This window comes from Bufo bufo, chromosome 1, assembly GCF_905171765.1.
Source record: "Bufo bufo chromosome 1, aBufBuf1.1, whole genome shotgun sequence".
NCBI classification, from domain to species: domain Eukaryota; kingdom Metazoa; phylum Chordata; class Amphibia; order Anura; family Bufonidae; genus Bufo; species Bufo bufo.
The window spans coordinates 80,245,680-80,260,532 of NC_053389.1; positions in this window are offsets into that span (position 1 = coordinate 80,245,680).

Here is a 14,853-nt window from a genome sequence, read left to right on the forward strand (position 1 = left end):
CTTTTTTGAGGCTGCCCAGAGCGTTTTTAGATCACTTTTTTTCTGGGGTGATCGGCGGCCATTTTGTGACTTGTGGTGCGCAAGCACAAGCTATCACCAAGTGTATTTAACCATCGATAGTGTGGTTATTTTGTGCTATATCCTACATCAGCTGCAGGCTGAGACTGTGTCACCGAAGTGCATTTAACCATCAACAGTCTGGTTATTTTTTGGCCATATACTACATCAGCTGCAGGCTGAGCCTGTGTCACCGAAGTGCATTTAACCATCGACAGTCTGATTATTTTTTGGCCATATACTACATCTGGTGCAGGCTGAGCCTGTGTCACCCAAGTGCATTTAACCATCAACAGTGTGGTTATTTTTTGGCCATATATTACATCAGGGGCAAGTTGAGCCTGTCACCCAGCGCCTAAAAAATAGACCTGACATTTCTATTCAACCAAATCTGTACTGTTTTAGCTGGTCAAGTTATTTGTAGTGACCGTAAAAGCACACTTTTTTTTCTGGGTTGAAAAACCATTCCCAAATTTGCCATTCTCAAAAAAACTAGTTTCTGGTATTTGAGGCCTACTTGAAATCTATCCCGAAAGAATATCTTACATTGAAGCTAGTGATAGTGTCATTCAGAAAAACCTAAGACACACGCTAGCGTGCTGATAGAAATCTGATTCTGTGATTAAACCTATACCTGTCACACAGCGCAAAAAAAAACAGGCCTCACATCTCTATTTAACCAAATCTCTACTGTTTTAGCTGGTCAAGTTATTTGTAGTGGCCGTAAAAGCACTTTTTTTTCTGGGTTGAAAAACCATTCCCAAATTTGCCATTCTCAAAATAACTAGTTTCTGGTATTTGAGGCCTACTTGAAATCTATCCCAAAAAGAATATCTTACATTGAAGCTAGTGATAGTGTCATTCAGAAAAACCTAAGACACACGCTAGCGTGCTGATAGAAATCTGATTCTGTGATTAAACCTATACCTGTCACACAGCGCAAAAAAAAACCAGGCCTCACATCTCTATTTAACCAAATCTCTAGTGTTTTAGCTGGCCAAGTTATTTGTAGTGACCGTAAAAGCACACTTTTTTTTCTGGGTTGAAAAACCATTCCCAAATTTGCCATTCTCAAAATAACTAGTTTCTGGTATTTGAGGCCTACTTGAAATCTATCCCAAAAAGAATATCTTACATTGAAGCTAGTGATAGTGTCATTCAGAAAAACCTAAGACACACGCTAGCGTGCTGATAGAAATCTGATTCTGTGATTAAACCTATACCTGTCACACAGCGCAAAAAAAAACAGGCCTCACATCTCTATTTAACCAAATCTCTACTGTTTTAGCTGGTCAAGTTATTTGTAGTGGCCGTAAAAGCACTTTTTTTTCTGGGTTGAAAAACCATTCCCAAATTTGCCATTCTCAAAATAACTAGTTTCTGGTATTTGAGGCCTACTTGAAATCTATACCAAAAAGAATATCTTACATTGAAGCTAGTGATAGTGTCATTCAGAAAAACCTAAGACACACGCTAGTGTGCTGATAGAAATCTGATTCTGTGATTAAACCTATACCTGTCACACAGCGCAAAAAAAAACAGGCCTCATATCTCTATTTAACCAAATCTGTACTGTTTTAGCTGGTCAAGTTATTTGTAGTGACCGTAAAAGCACACTTTTTTTTCTGGGTTGAAAAACCATTCCCAAATTTGCCATTCTCAAAATAACTAGTTTCTGGTATTTGAGGCCTACTTGAAATCTATTCCAAAAATAATATCTTACATTGAAGCTAGTGATAGTGTCATTCAGAAAAACCTAAGACACACGCTAGCGTGCTGATAGAAATCTGATTCTGTGATTAAACCTATACCTGTCACACAGCGCAAAAAAAAACAGGCCTCACATCTCTATTTAACCAAATCTCTACTGTTTTAGCTGGTCAAGTTATTTGTAGTGACCGTAAAAGCACACTTTTTTTTCTGGGTTGAAAAACCATTCCCAAATTTGCCATTCTCAAAATAACTAGTTTCTGGTATTTGAGGCCTACTTGAAATCTATCCCAAAAAGAATATCTTACATTGAAGCTAGTGATAGTGTCATTCAGAAAAACCTAAGACACACGCTAGCGTGCTGATAGAAATCTGATTCTGTGATTAAACCTATACCTGTCACACAGCGCGAAAAAAAACAGGCCTCACATCTCTATTTAACCAAATCTCTAATGTTTTAGCTGGTCAAGTTATTTGTAGTGACCGTAAAAGCACACTTTTTTTTCTGGGTTGAAAAACCATTCCCAAATTTGCCATTCTCAAAATAACTAGTTTCTGGTATTTGAGGCCTACTTGAAATCTATCCCAAAAAGAATATCTTACATTGAAGCTAGTGATAGTGTCATTCAGAAAAACCTAAGACACACGCTAGCGTGCTGATAGAAATCTGATTCTGTGATTAAACCTATACCTGTCACACAGCGCAAAAAAAAACAGGCCTCACATCTCTATTTAACCAAATCTCTACTGTTTTAGCTGGTCAAGTTATTTGTAGTGACCGTAAAAGCACACTTTTTTTTCTGGGTTGAAAAACCATTCCCAAATTTGCCATTCTCAAAATAACTAGTTTCTGGTATTTGAGGCCTACTTGAAATCTATCCCAAAAAGAATATCTTACATTGAAGCTAGTGATAGTGTCATTCAGAAAAACCTAAGACACACGCTAGCGTGCTGATAGAAATCTGATTCTGTGATTAAACCTATACCTGTCACACAGCGCAAAAAAAAACAGGCCTCACATCTCTTTTTAACCAAATCTCTACTGTTTTAGCTGGTCAAGTTATTTGTAGTGACCGTAAAAGCACACTTTTTTTTCTGGGTTGAAAAACCATTCCCAAATTTGCCATTCTCAAAATAACTAGTTTCTGGTATTTGAGGCCTACTTGAAATCTATCCCAAAAAGAATATCTTACATTGAAGCTAGTGATAGTGTCATTCAGAAAAACCTAAGACACACGCTAGCGTGCTGATAGAAATCTGATTCTGTGATTAAACCTATACCTGTCACACAGCGCAAAAAAAAAACAGGCCTCACATCTCTATTTAACCAAATCTCTACTGTTTTAGCTGGTCAAGTTATTTGTAGTGACCGTAAAAGCACACTTTTTTTTCTGGGTTGAAAAACCATTCCCAAATTTGCCATTCTCAAAATAACTAGTTTCTGGTATTTGAGGCCTACTTGAAATCTATCCCAAAAATAATATCTTACATTGAAGCTAGTGATAGTGTCATTCAGAAAAACCTAAGACACACGCTAGCGTGCTGATAGAAATCTGATTCTGTGATTAAACCTATACCTGTCACACAGCGGAAAAAAAAAACAGGCCTCACATCTCTATTTAACCAAATCTCTACTGTTTTAGCTGGTCAAGTTATTTGTAGTGACCGTAAAAGCACACTTTTTTTTTCTGGGTTGAAAAAATAATCCCAAATTTGCCATTCTCAAAATAACTAGTTTCTGGTATTTGAGGCCTACTTGAAATCTATCCCAAAAAGAATATCTTACATTGAAGCTAGTGATAGTGTCATTCAGAAAAACCTAAGACACACGCTAGCGTGCTGATAGAAATCTGATTCTGTGATTAAACCTATACCTGTCACACAGCGCAAAAAAAAACAGGCCTCACATCTCTATTTAACCAAATCTCTACTGTTTTAGCTGGTCAAGTTATTTGTAGTGACCGTAAAAGCACACTTTTTTTTCTGGGTTGAAAAACCATTCCCAAATTTGCCATTCTCAAAATAACTAGTTTCTGGTATTTGAGGCCTACTTGAAATCTATCCCAAAAAGAATATCTTACATTGAAGCTAGTGATAGTGTCATTCAGAAAAACCTAAGACACACGCTAGCGTGCTGATAGAAATCTGATTCTGTGATTAAACCTATACCTGTCACACAGCGCAAAAAAAAACAGGCCTCACATCTCTATTTTACCAAATCTCTACTGTTTTAGCTGGTCAAGTTATTTGTAGTGACCGTAAAAGCACACTTTTTTTTCTGGGTTGAAAAACCATTCCCAAATTTGCCATTCTCATAATAACTAGTTTCTGGTATTTGAGGCCTACTTGAAATCTATCCCAAAAAGAATATCTTACATTGAAGCTAGTGATAGTGTCATTCAGAAAAACCTAAGACACACGCTAGCGTGCTGATAGAAATCTGATTCTGTGATTAAACCTATACCTGTCACACAGCGCGAAAAAAAACAGGCCTCACATCTCTATTTAACCAAATCTCTAATGTTTTAGCTGGTCAAGTTATTTGTAGTGACTGTAAAAGCACACTTTTTTTTCAGGGTTGAAAAACCATTCCCAAATTTGCTATTCTCAAAATAACTAGTTTCTGGTATTTGAGGCCTACTTGAAATCTATCCCAAAAAGAATATCTTACATTGAAGCTAGTGATAGTGTCATTCAGAAAAACCTAAGACACACGCTAGCGTGCTGATAGAAATCTGATTCTGTGATTAAACCTATACCTGTCACACAGCGCAAAAAAAAACAGGCCTCACATCTCTATTTAACCAAATCTCTAGTGTTTTAGCTGGTCAAGTTATTTGTAGTGACCGTAAAAGCACACTTTTTTTTCTGGGTTGAAAAACCATTCCCAAATTTGCCATTCTCAATTAACTAGTTTCTGGTATTTGAGGCCTACTTGAAATCTATCCCAAAAAGAATATCTTACATTGAAGCTAGTGATAGTGTCATTCAGAAAAACCTAAGACACACGCTAGCGTGCTGATAGAAATCTGATTCTGTGATTAAACCTATACCTGTCACACAGCGCAAAAAAAAAACAGGCCTCACATCTCTATTTAACCAAATCTCTACTGTTTTAGCTGGTCAAGTTATTTGTAGTGACCGTAAAAGCACACTTTTTTTTCTGGGTTGAAAAACCATTCCCAAATTTGCCATTCTCAAAATAACTAGTTTCTGGTATTTGAGGCCTACTTGAAATCTATCCCAAAAAGAATATCTTACATTGAAGCTAGTGATAGTGTCATTCAGAAAAACCTAAGACACACGCTAGCGTGCTGATAGAAATCTGATTCTGTGATTAAACCTATACCTGTCACACAGCGCAAAAAAAAAACAGGCCTCACATTTCTATTTAACCAAATCTCTACTGTTTTAGCTGGTCAAGTTATTTGTAGTGATCGTAAAAGCACACTTTTTTTTCTGGGTTGAAAAACCATTCCCAAATTTGCCATTCTCAAAATAACTAGTTTCTGGTATTTGAGGCCTACTTGAAATCTATCCCAAAAATAATATCTTACATTGAAGCTAGTGATAGTGTCATTCAGAAAAACCTAAGACACACGCTAGCGTGCTGATAGAAATCAGATACTGTGATTAAACCTCTACCTGTCACACAGCGCAAAAAAAAACAGGCCTCACATCTCTATTTAACCAAATCTCTAGTGTTTTAGCTGGCCAAGTTATTTGTAGTGACCGTAAAAGCACACTTTTTTTTCTGGGTTGAAAAACCATTCCCAAATTTGCCATTCTCAAAATAACTAGTTTCTGGTATTTGAGGCCTACTTGAAATCTATCCCAAAAAGAATATCTTACATTGAAGCTAGTGATAGTGTCATTCAGAAAAACCTAAGACACACGCTAGCGTGCTGATAGAAATCTGATTCTGTGATTAAACCTATACCTGTCACACAGCGCAAAAAAAAACAGGCCTCACATCTCTATTTAACCAAATCTCTACTGTTTTAGCTGGTCAAGTTATTTGTAGTGACCGTAAAAGCACACTTTTTTTTCTGGGTTGAAAAACCATTCCCAAATTTGCCATTCTCAAAATAACTAGTTTCTGGTATTTGAGGCCTACTTGAAATCTATCCCAAAAAGAATATCTTACATTGAAGCTAGTGATAGTGTCATTCAGAAAAACCTAAGACACACGCTAGCGTGCTGATAGAAATCTGATTCTGTGATTAAACCTATACCTGTCACACAGCGCAAAAAAAAAACAGGCCTCACATCTCTATTTAACCAAATCTCTACTGTTTTAGCTGGTCAAGTTATTTGTAGTGACCGTAAAAGCACACTTTTTTTTCTGGGTTGAAAAACCATTCCCAAATTTGCCATTCTCAAAATAACTAGTTTCTGGTATTTGAGGCCTACTTGAAATCTATCCCAAAAAGAATATCTTACATTGAAGCTAGTGATAGTGTCATTCAGAAAAACCTAAGACACACGCTAGCGTGCTGATAGAAATCTGATTCTGTGATTAAACCTATACCTGTCACACAGCGCAAAAAAAAAACAGGCCTCACATCTCTATTTAACCAAATCTCTACTGTTTTAGCTGGTCAAGTTATTTGTAGTGACCGTAAAAGCACACTTTTTTTTCTGGGTTGAAAAACCATTCCCAAATTTGCCATTCTCAAAATAACTAGTTTCTGGTATTTGAGGCCTACTCGAAATCTATCCCAAAAATAATATCTTACATTGAAGCTAGTGATAGTGTCATTCAGAAAAACCTAAGACACACGCTAGCGTGCTGATAGAAATCTGATTCTGTGATTAAACCTATACCTGTCACACAGCGGAAAAAAAAACAGGCCTCACATCTCTATTTAACCAAATCTCTACTGTTTTAGCTGGTCAAGTTATTTGTAGTGACCGTAAAAGCACACTTTTTTTTTCTGGGTTGAAAAAATAATCCCAAATTTGCCATTCTCAAAATAACTAGTTTCTGGTATTTGAGGCCTACTTGAAATCTATCCCAAAAAGAATATCTTACATTGAAGCTAGTGAGTGTCATTCAGAAAAACCTAAGACACACGCTAGCGTGCTGATAGAAATCTGATTCTGTGATTAAACCTATACCTGTCACACAGCGCAAAAAAAAACAGGCCTCACATCTCTATTTAACCAAATCTCTACTGTTTTAGCTGGTCAAGTTATTTGTAGTGACCGTAAAAGCACACTTTTTTTTCTGGGTTGAAAAACCATTCCCAAATTTGCCATTCTCAAAATAACTAGTTTCTGGTATTTGAGGCCTACTTGAAATCTATCCCAAAAAGAATATCTTACATTGAAGCTAGTGATAGTGTCATTCAGAAAAACCTAAGACACACGCTAGCGTGCTGATAGAAATCTGATTCTGTGATTAAACCTATACCTGTCACACAGCGCAAAAAAAAACAGGCCTCACATCTCTATTTTACCAAATCTCTACTGTTTTAGCTGGTCAAGTTATTTGTAGTGACCGTAAAAGCACACTTTTTTTTCTGGGTTGAAAAACCATTCCCAAATTTGCCATTCTCATAATAACTAGTTTCTGGTATTTGAGGCCTACTTGAAATCTATCCCAAAAATAATATCTTACATTGAAGCTAGTGATAGTGTCATTCAGAAAAACCTAAGACACACGCTAGCGTGCTGATAGAAATCTGATTCTGTGATTAAACCTATACCTGTCACACAGCGCGAAAAAAAACAGGCCTCAGATCTCTATTTAACCAAATCTCTAATGTTTTAGCTGGTCAAGTTATTTGTAGTGACTGTAAAAGCACACTTTTTTTTCAGGGTTGAAAAACCATTCCCAAATTTGCTATTCTCAAAATAACTAGTTTCTGGTATTTGAGGCCTACTTGAAATCTATCCCAAAAAGAATATCTTACATTGAAGCTAGTGATAGTGTCATTCAGAAAAACCTAAGACACACGCTAGCGTGCTGATAGAAATCTGATTCTGTGATTAAACCTATGCCTGTCACACAGCGCAAAAAAAAACAGGCCTCACATCTCTATTTAACCAAATCTCTAGTGTTTTAGCTGGCCAAGTTATTTGTAGTGACCGTAAAAGCACACTTTTTTTTCTGGGTTGAAAAACCATTCCCAAATTTGCCATTCTCAAAATAACTAGTTTCTGGTATTTGAGGCCTACTTGAAATCTATCCCAAAAAGAATATCTTACATTGAAGCTAGTGATAGTGTCATTCAGAAAAACCTAAGACACACGCTAGCGTGCTGATAGAAATCTGATTCTGTGATTAAACCTATACCTGTCACACAGCGCAAAAAAAAACAGGCCTCATATCTCTATTTAACCAAATCTGTACTGTTTTAGCTGGTCAAGTTATTTGTAGTGACCGTAAAAGCACACTTTTTTTTCTGGGTTGAAAAACCATTCCCAAATTTGCCATTCTCAAAATAACTAGTTTCTGGTATTTGAGGCCTACTTGAAATCTATCCCAAAAATAATATCTTACATTGAAGCTAGTGATAGTGTCATTCAGAAAAACCTAAGACACACGCTAGCGTGCTGATAGAAATCTGATTCTGTGATTAAACCTATACCTGTCACACAGCGCAAAAAAAAACAGGCCTCACATCTCTATTTAACCAAATCTCTACTGTTTTAGCTGGTCAAGTTATTTGTAGTGACCGTAAAAGCACACTTTTTTTTCTGGGTTGAAAAACCATTCCCAAATTTGCCATTCTCAAAATAACTAGTTTCTGGTATTTGAGGCCTACTTGAAATCTATCCCAAAAAGAATATCTTACATTGAAGCTAGTGATAGTGTCATTCAGAAAAACCTAAGACACACGCTAGCGTGCTGATAGAAATCTGATTCTGTGATTAAACCTATACCTGTCACACAGCGCGAAAAAAAACAGGCCTCACATCTCTATTTAACCAAATCTCTAATGTTTTAGCTGGTCAAGTTATTTGTAGTGACCGTAAAAGCACACTTTTTTTTCTGGGTTGAAAAACCATTCCCAAATTTGCCATTCTCAAAATAACTAGTTTCTGGTATTTGAGGCCTACTTGAAATCTATCCCAAAAAGAATATCTTACATTGAAGCTAGTGATAGTGTCATTCAGAAAAACCTAAGACACACGCTAGCGTGCTGATAGAAATCTGATTCTGTGATTAAACCTATACCTGTCACACAGCGCAAAAAAAAACAGGCCTCACATCTCTATTTAACCAAATCTCTACTGTTTTAGCTGGTCAAGTTATTTGTAGTGACCGTAAAAGCACACTTTTTTTTCTGGGTTGAAAAACCATTCCCAAATTTGCCATTCTCAAAATAACTAGTTTCTGGTATTTGAGGCCTACTTGAAATCTATCCCAAAAAGAATATCTTACATTGAAGCTAGTGATAGTGTCATTCAGAAAAACCTAAGACACACGCTAGCGTGCTGATAGAAATCTGATTCTGTGATTAAACCTATACCTGTCACACAGCGCAAAAAAAAAACAGGCCTCACATCTCTATTTAACCAAATCTCTACTGTTTTAGCTGGTCAAGTTATTTGTAGTGACCGTAAAAGCACACTTTTTTTTCTGGGTTGAAAAACCATTCCCAAATTTGCCATTCTCAAAATAACTAGTTTCTGGTATTTGAGGCCTACTTGAAATCTATCCCAAAAAGAATATCTTACATTGAAGCTAGTGATAGTGTCATTCAGAAAAACCTAAGACACACGCTAGCGTGCTGATAGAAATCTGATTCTGTGATTAAACCTATACCTGTCACACAGCGCAAAAAAAAAACAGGCCTCACATCTCTATTTAACCAAATCTCTACTGTTTTAGCTGGTCAAGTTATTTGTAGTGACCGTAAAAGCACACTTTTTTTTCTGGGTTGAAAAACCATTCCCAAATTTGCCATTCTCAAAATAACTAGTTTCTGGTATTTGAGGCCTACTTGAAATCTATCCCAAAAAGAATATCTTACATTGAAGCTAGTGATAGTGTCATTCAGAAAAACCTAAGACACACGCTAGCGTGCTGATAGAAATCTGATTCTGTGATTAAACCTATACCTGTCACACAGCGCAAAAAAAAAACAGGCCTCACATCTCTATTTAACCAAATCTCTACTGTTTTAGCTGGTCAAGTTATTTGTAGTGACCGTAAAAGCACACTTTTTTTTTCTGGGTTGAAAAAATAATCCCAAATTTGCCATTCTCAAAATAACTAGTTTCTGGTATTTGAGGCCTACTTGAAATCTATCCCAAAAAGAATATCTTACATTGAAGCTAGTGATAGTGTCATTCAGAAAAACCTAAGACACACGCTAGCGTGCTGATAGAAATCTGATTCTGTGATTAAACCTATACCTGTCACACAGCGCAAAAAAAAACAGGCCTCACATCTCTATTTAACCAAATCTCTACTGTTTTAGCTGGTCAAGTTATTTGTAGTGACCGTAAAAGCACACTTTTTTTTCTGGGTTGAAAAACCATTCCCAAATTTGCCATTCTCAAAATAACTAGTTTCTGGTATTTGAGGCCTACTTGAAATCTATCCCAAAAAGAATATCTTACATTGAAGCTAGTGATAGTGTCATTCAGAAAAACCTAAGACACACGCTAGCGTGCTGATAGAAATCTGATTCTGTGATTAAACCTATACCTGTCACACAGCGCAAAAAAAAACAGGCCTCACATCTCTATTTTACCAAATCTCTACTGTTTTAGCTGGTCAAGTTATTTGTAGTGACCGTAAAAGCACACTTTTTTTTCTGGGTTGAAAAACCATTCCCAAATTTGCCATTCTCATAATAACTAGTTTCTGGTATTTGAGGCCTACTTGAAATCTATCCCAAAAATAATATCTTACATTGAAGCTAGTGATAGTGTCATTCAGAAAAACCTAAGACACACGCTAGCGTGCTGATAGAAATCTGATTCTGTGATTAAACCTATACCTGTCACACAGCGCGAAAAAAAAACAGGCCTCACATCTCTATTTAACCAAATCTCTAATGTTTTAGCTGGTCAAGTTATTTGTAGTGACTGTAAAAGCACACTTTTTTTTCAGGGTTGAAAAACCATTCCCAAATTTGCTATTCTCAAAATAACTAGTTTCTGGTATTTGAGGCCTACTTGAAATCTATCCCAAAAAGAATATCTTACATTGAAGCTAGTGATAGTGTCATTCAGAAAAACCTAAGACACACGCTAGCGTGCTGATAGAAATCTGATTCTGTGATTAAACCTATGCCTGTCACACAGCGCAAAAAAAAACAGGCCTCACATCTCTATTTAACCAAATCTCTAGTGTTTTAGCTGGCCAAGTTATTTGTAGTGACCGTAAAAGCACACTTTTTTTTCTGGGTTGAAAAACCATTCCCAAATTTGCCATTCTCAAAATAACTAGTTTCTGGTATTTGAGGCCTACTTGAAATCTATCCCAAAAAGAATATCTTACATTGAAGCTAGTGATAGTGTCATTCAGAAAAACCTAAGACACACGCTAGCGTGCTGATAGAAATCTGATTCTGTGATTAAACCTATACCTGTCACACAGCGCAAAAAAAAAACAGGCCTCACATCTCTATTTAACCAAATCTCTACTGTTTTAGCTGGTCAAGTTATTTGTAGTGACCGTAAAAGCACACTTTTTTTTCTGGGTTGAAAAACCATTCCCAAATTTGCCATTCTCAAAATAACTAGTTTCTGGTATTTGAGGCCTACTTGAAATCTATCCCAAAAAGAATATCTTACATTGAAGCTAGTGATAGTGTCATTCAGAAAAACCTAAGACACACGCTAGCGTGCTGATAGAAATCTGATTCTGTGATTAAACCTATACCTGTCACACAGCGCAAAAAAAAACAGGCCTCACATCTCTATTTAACCAAATCTCTACTGTTTTAGCTGGTCAAGTTATTTGTAGTGACCGTAAAAGCACACTTTTTTTTCTGGGTTGAAAAACCATTCCCAAATTTGCCATTCTCAAAATAACTAGTTTCTGGTATTTGAGGCCTACTTGAAATCTATCCCAAAAAGAATATCTTACATTGAAGCTAGTGATAGTGTCATTCAGAAAAACCTAAGACACACGCTAGCGTGCTGATAGAAATCTGATTCTGTGATTAAACCTATACCTGTCACACAGCGCAAAAAAAAACAGGCCTCACATCTCTATTTAACCAAATCTGTACTGTTTTAGCTGGTCAAGTTATTTGTAGTGACCGTAAAAGCACACTTTTTTTTCTGGGTTGAAAAACCATTCCCAAATTTGCCATTCTCAAAATAACTAGTTTCTGGTATTTGAGGCCTACTTGAAATCTATCCCAAAAAGAATATCTTACATTGAAGCTAGTGATAGTGTCATTCAGAAAAACCTAAGACACACGCTAGCGTGCTGATAGAAATCTGATTCTGTGATTAAACCTATACCTGTCACACAGCGCAAAAAAAAACAGGCCTCACATCTCTATTTAACCAAATCTCTACTGTTTTAGCTGGTCAAGTTATTTGTAGTGACCGTAAAAGCACACTTTTTTTTCTGGGTTGAAAAACCATTCCCAAATTTGCCATTCTCAAAATAACTAGTTTCTGGTATTTGAGGCCTACTTGAAATCTATCCCAAAAAGAATATCTTACATTGAAGCTAGTGATAGTGTCATTCAGAAAAACCTAAGACACACGCTAGCGTGCTGATAGAAATCTGATTCTGTGATTAAACCTATACCTGTCACACAGCGCAAAAAAAAACAGGCCTCACATCTCTATTTAACCAAATCTCTACTGTTTTAGCTGGTCAAGTTATTTGTAGTGACCGTAAAAGCACACTTTTTTTTCTGGGTTGAAAAACCATTCCCAAATTTGCCATTCTCAAAATAACTAGTTTCTGGTATTTGAGGCCTACTTGAAATCTATCCCAAAAAGAATATCTTACATTGAAGCTAGTGATAGTGTCATTCAGAAAAACCTAAGACACACGCTAGCGTGCTGATAGAAATCTGATTCTGTGATTAAACCTATACCTGTCACACAGCGCAAAAAAAAACAGGCCTCACATCTCTATTTAACCAAATCTCTACTGTTTTAGCTGGTCAAGTTATTTGTAGTGACCGTAAAAGCACACTTTTTTTTCTGGGTTGAAAAACCATTCCCAAATTTGCCATTCTCAAAATAACTAGTTTCTGGTATTTGAGGCCTACTTGAAATCTATCCCAAAAAGAATATCTTACATTGAAGCTAGTGATAGTGTCATTCAGAAAAACCTAAGACACACGCTAGCGTGCTGATAGAAATCTGATTCTGTGATTAAACCTATACCTGTCACACAGCGCAAAAAAAAAACAGGCCTCACATCTCTATTTAACCAAATCTCTACTGTTTTAGCTGGTCAAGTTATTTGTAGTGACCGTAAAAGCACACTTTTTTTTCTGGGTTGAAAAACCATTCCCAAATTTGCCATTCTCAAAATAACTAGTTTCTGGTATTTGAGGCCTACTTGAAATCTATCCCAAAAATAATATCTTACATTGAAGCTAGTGATAGTGTCATTCAGAAAAACCTAAGACACACGCTAGCGTGCTGATAGAAATCTGATTCTGTGATTAAACCTATACCTGTCACACAGCGCAAAAAAAAACAGGCCTCACATCTCTATTTAACCAAATCTCTACTGTTTTAGCTGGTCAAGTTATTTGTAGTGACCGTAAAAGCACACTTTTTTTTCTGGGTTGAAAAACCATTCCCAAATTTGCCATTCTCAAAATAACTAGTTTCTGGTATTTGAGGCCTACTTGAAATCTATCCCAAAAAGAATATCTTACATTGAAGCTAGTGATAGTGTCATTCAGAAAAACCTAAGACACACGCTAGCGTGCTGATAGAAATCTGATTCTGTGATTAAACCTATACCTGTCACACAGCGCAAAAAAAAACAGGCCTCACATCTCTATTTAACCAAATCTCTACTGTTTTAGCTGGTCAAGTTATTTGTAGTGACCGTAAAAGCACACTTTTTTTTCTGGGTTGAAAAACCATTCCCAAATTTGCCATTCTCAAAATAACTAGTTTCTGGTATTTGAGGCCTACTTGAAATCTATCCCAAAAAGAATATCTTACATTGAAGCTAGTGATAGTGTCATTCAGAAAACCTAAGACACACGCTAGCGTGCTGATAGAAATCTGATTCTGTGATTAAACCTATACCTGTCACACAGCGCAAAAAAAAACAGGCCTCACATCTCTATTTAACCAAATCTCTACTGTTTTAGCTGGTCAAGTTATTTGTAGTGACCGTAAAAGCACACTTTTTTTTCTGGGTTGAAAAACCATTCCCAAATTTGCCATTCTCAAAATAACTAGTTTCTGGTATTTGAGGCCTACTTGAAATCTATCCCAAAAAGAATATCTTACATTGAAGCTAGTGATAGTGTCATTCAGAAAAACCTAAGACACACGCTAGCGTGCTGATAGAAATCTGATTCTGTGATTAAACCTATACCTGTCACACAGCGCAAAAAAAAACAGGCCTCACATCTCTATTTAACCAAATCTCTAGTGTTTTAGCTGGTCAAGTTATTTGTAGTGACCGTAAAAGCACACTTTTTTTTCTGGGTTGAAAAACCATTCCCAAATTTGCCATTCTCAAAATAACTAGTTTCTGGTATTTGAGGCCTACTTGAAATCTATCCCAAAAAGAATATCTTACATTGAAGCTAGTGATAGTGTCATTCAGAAAAACCTAAGACACACGCTAGCGTGCTGATAGAAATCTGATTCTGTGATTAAACCTATACCTGTCACACAGCGCAAAAAAAAACAGGCCTCACATCTCTATTTAACCAAATCTCTACTGTTTTAGCTGGTCAAGTTATTTGTAGTGACCGTAAAAGCACACTTTTTTTTCTGGGTTGAAAAACCATTCCCAAATTTGCCATTCTCAAAATAACTAGTTTCTGGTATTTGAGGCCTACTTGAAATCTATCCCAAAAAGAATATCTTACATTGAAGCTAGTGATAGTGTCATTCAGAAAAACCTAAGACACACGCTAGCGTGCTGATAGAAATCTGATTCTGTGATTAAAC